General features: G+C 39.1%; 1 pseudogene; it reads right to left on the reverse strand.

Moving 5' to 3' along the window:
- LOC149111088 (uncharacterized) overlaps positions 1–2569 on the reverse strand; it is a 3036-nt pseudogene extending 467 nt beyond the window's left edge.
- Between the last annotated feature and the right edge of the window lie 1950 nt (positions 2570–4519).

Below are 4519 nucleotides of genomic sequence, written 5' to 3' on the forward strand. Positions count from 1 at the left end.
GACCATTTCGAACTCCCGCTCTTTCAAACATTTTTTTGTTTTCCCTGCGAGTTCAAAATATTTTCAAAACTTCCATGAACCAAACCGGCATCAAAAACACACTGACGCTTAGCCATTAATTTTACCTGCATAACGAACCTAATGAAAAGAGGAACTTTTTGCAACCTACAGCTTTCGCCTCGTGTATAGTATAAGGAATAACCTACGATAAGGTGTCCTTTTTGTCGTGGTGATAGAAGAGAGACAAAAAACGCATTCCCTTTCTCTCCCATGACGAAAAAAAATAACACACCTGACCACGGGAAAAATAAAAGAACTGATAAAATGGCACTTGCGTTTCATTAGTTCCAAGCGAATTCAATCCAGTTGTTGTTTACCAAAGTTGCCCCCGCAGTTGGATGTTGAGAGTTCTTTGGTAAATAGCAGCTGCAACAGCTTGACAGCCAGCAGGTGATGCTTGTTGCTCTGTTGGATCGCCTGCATCGTTTCGCCGACAAGATGGTGTGGGATGCCGTAACTCAGTTCTGGTTCGGACGTTTTTTCATCCCCAAGAGCTAGTTGCAGTGTGGACTGACATGGAGGAGGCGTGAATGACTGATTAAGGCCACTGGAATTCCTGAGATCTCCAAATGAAGGCTGACAAACTGTACTGCTGTCGACTGCTGGCAAAGTTGGTGGACCCTGACTTCGGAGTGCTTCTGCACTTTCAGTCAGGGAAAGCTGCAACAGAAAACAACAATTGTCTTACAACTAAAAACTAGTAGTAATCAAAGATTATGACTGCGCTCGATGCCGTCACTTAAATATGTATACCTTAAATGATTTCACTGACTGACTTTCAACCTCTGCCTATTGCTAAAATGAACATTTCTCATCAACACCCGAGGTTTTACAAACAGATATATCATAGTGTCAAAGTCCATGCCAAAGAAGAGGTCTCTGTATAAACTACAATTTGTTGATACGTTGCGTGACGGCGCCAGTTTCCGTAGACTCACAAAAATATTTACATTATTACATGCTAACTGGTAATGTTTAAGCCTAACAGGTAATTAGTAAAAGTATATATTTTTACAACCAAACAATATTCGAGGAAACAATATTCGACCAGATAGACTGAGCTTTCTGTCGCGACTGGAACTAATCAACAAATGCAATCACACTACAGCCAATAAACTAAAAACAGTTATACTTACCATTGAACTGAGGGTCATATTCTCCTCTAGGTTTATCAAGCGCTGCTGAATTTCTCTGACGCTATTTGTCAGCGCAGCAAACTGTTCCGACATCATAGAGCAAAATGTCGTCAGGCTAGTCTGCATGGCTGCCAGGACCTAAAATGTTAAACAAATTGATTCAAACAAATCAATTCGTATGTATGTTTGCAACAGAAAACAATGTTCAGAAACTGTCTTTCTTTCTGAACCTGAGAAATATTAAATTTCACTGTTTATGACACTTAAAGGGACAACAGTCTTTTTTTACAGGACTCATTTAACCGTACTGTGTTATTTTAGGGCTAGGAGAAGGTAGAATTCTCAAAACTAAATTATTTTTAGTCAGTTTGCATTCAGTAATCTTTACCTCGTCAATAGAAGCCTGGGATAAAAGCGAAAGAAATTTTAGTATCGTAAGATAAACCAGTTTCTGATAAATCCTATGCTGGGATAAATTTGAAAAGTTTGGTGTTTACCACCAATGCTGCGAATTTAAAGTAAAGTAATAGGCAAGTTACCTTCTCGATATTTGCAGTGGAATTTGCCTGTTCCTCTCGGTGTTGAAGATCAGCTAGTCGTTTCGTGTACTCTTCTCTCATATTCTGGACACTGGCCTTTTCCTTTTTCTGTTCCTCTTTTAAGTTCTCGGCTTCCTGCAGTTCTCTTTCAACTGTGTCTTCCCGTCTCGGTGATGCAGGTACCATTGCGACTGGAACTTCCTTAGCCATTGTGCTGGTTTTCATTGGTGAGGCGGGGACTGCTCTCAGTAGGGGGGTTTCCTTCTCTGTTGGCTGGACAGGTGCTGGATTTGTGGTGGCAATTCTTTTTCTCCTCTGCTCGCCCCAACTTTCTTGCATGCGGCTCTGCCTTTGCAGGAAATGTTTATAACATACATACATACATACATGATTTATTTGATAAAGCAGGTTACAGATCAATTGGCAAGACGTTAAGTCCGGATGTGGACCTGCACTATCTAAGATAATAAATTACAATAAGATCCTACATAATACATGATCCAAAATTTATTTACAATAGCTGAATAAATAATGATAGGCAAAATAGATGAATAAATAACAATGTACAGTAAAAATAAATAAATAAATCAACGATCAACGATCAGCTTCGCCAGTTGTCAACCTGAGTACTTGAACACTAAGTGGAATGTCCTCGTCAGTGACCACCCCGTCAGTCGATGGATCTGAGCTGGCTGTAGAATTCAATACAGAAATGATACGTGAGATCCTAAGAACATTCATTTCAGGGGTTAACAATTTTTGGATTAAGAAATATGTTAAGTTGTAAAGAGCCTTCTTACCTTTTCTCTTTTTAGGAGACCACTCTTCGCACATTATGACTGTATACCAACGGCTGGCCCACTTCAGTCTGACCTCTTGTCCGCAACGTAGCGGCTCTTCATAAGGCTTTACATCTTTCCTTTTAACATACTGCTTCACTCCATTCCATCTATCTTTTGTAGCCCACTGAATGAAAAGTTGGTCGTTTTTTCCCATAATGTTTGTGAAGAGTTTGTTGTCTAGTGAGCTATACAGGTGTGAGTTATCTAACAGTCGAGTTGTTTAACTTTTATAGCGAAAATACACACGCTTGGATGATCGCATTTATAGACAAACAATGGTAACAAGATGAAAGAAAAAACTCACAAACACTCAAAACATCCTTGCATAACAAGTTGACTTTTGTTAACACCACTTCACAGGCTTTTGTGTTTTTAGAAAACACTGTGCAATCAATGTAAAATAATCAGCATTGTAAAAAACAAAACAAAAAAGTATTCATTCAGCAGGAAAGGTAGAGGGCTAGAAAAATGCGACAAAAGCAAAACATGTCAGTTTGATGCAAATTTGTAGTTATTAGTGAAGAATTTTATTGCGAAGTGCTGTTTTCCAAGATTTTGCTAACAATAGAGCAAGCTTGTTGCTGAGAAGTTAAATGTTCACACGAGCCGGTTCCATTCATTAATTTGTTGGGAGGCGGGTCAGTTCATTGGTGACAGTTTTAAAGAACTCCAAAGGAGTCCGCAACTTCTTTCTTTTTTACAAAAGCACGTGATAGAAAATTTCAATAAACTTTCTATCTATAAATAGAGAGCATGTCACTGATTAAACTTCCTATCTTTTGGCAGAGAGCATTTCACTGTTTGAATCATTGATTTATCCCAAATAGAACCGGAGAAATTTTTTTTCATTACTAGCCGTGACGCTTCTAAGACAAGAAGAGTTGACAGAATGGATGCCAAAAGAAAAAGCTTTCGCCGGCAGAAAAACTAGGTAAGAGTGCAAAGCACGTTGTAGAACCCCTGGTTAAACTTCCTATCTATTAGAGAGCATTTCACCGTTTGAATCACTGATTTATCCCAAGTAGAACCAGAGAAATTTATTTTTCATTACTAGCTGTGACGCTACGGAAGACAGTAAGCCAGTTGATGCGATGGATGCCGAAAGAAAAAACTTTCGCTGGCGGAAAAACTAGCTAAGAGTGCAAAGCGCGTCATAGAATCCTTGATTAAACTTCTTATTTTTAAGCAGAGAGCATTTCACTGGTTGAATCACTGATTTATCCCAAGTAGAACTGGAGAAATTTATTTTTCATTACTAGCCGTGACGCTACAGGAGACAGTAAGCCAGTTAACGGGATGGACGTGAAAAGAAAAAACTTTCGCTGGTGGAAAAACTAGCTAAGAGTACAAAGCGCGTCATAGAACCCTTGATTAAACTTCCTGTTTTTAAGCAGAGAGCATTTCACCGTTTGAATCACTGATTTATCCCAAGTAGAACCGGAGAAATTTATTTTTCATTACTAGCTGTGACGCTACGGAAGACAGTAAGCCGGTTGACGCGATGGATGCTGAAAGAAAAAACTTTCGCTGTCAGAAAAACTAGCTAAGAGTGCAAAGCGTGTCATAGAACCCTTGATTAAACTTCCTATTTTTAAGCAGAGAGCATTTCACCATTTGAGTCACTGATTTATCCCAAGTAGAACTGGAGAAATTTATTTTTCATTACTAGCCATCACGCTACAGGAGACAGTAAGCCAGTTAATGGGATGGACGTGGAAAGAAAACACTTTCGCTGGCAGAAAAACTAGCTAAGAGTGCAAAGCGCGTCATAGCACCCTTGATTAAACTTCCTATTTTTAAGCAGAAAGCATTTCACCATTTGAATCACTGATTTATCCCAAGTAGAACGGGAAAAATTTATTTTTCATTACTAGCCGTGACGTTACAGGAGACAGTATAAAGCCAGTTAACAGGATGGACGTGGAAAGAAAAAACTTTCGCT

Source organism: Orbicella faveolata, unplaced genomic scaffold (genome assembly GCF_042242905.1).
Source record: "Orbicella faveolata isolate gen_17 unplaced genomic scaffold, um_ofav_v1 contig_24, whole genome shotgun sequence".
NCBI classification, from domain to species: domain Eukaryota; kingdom Metazoa; phylum Cnidaria; class Anthozoa; order Scleractinia; family Merulinidae; genus Orbicella; species Orbicella faveolata.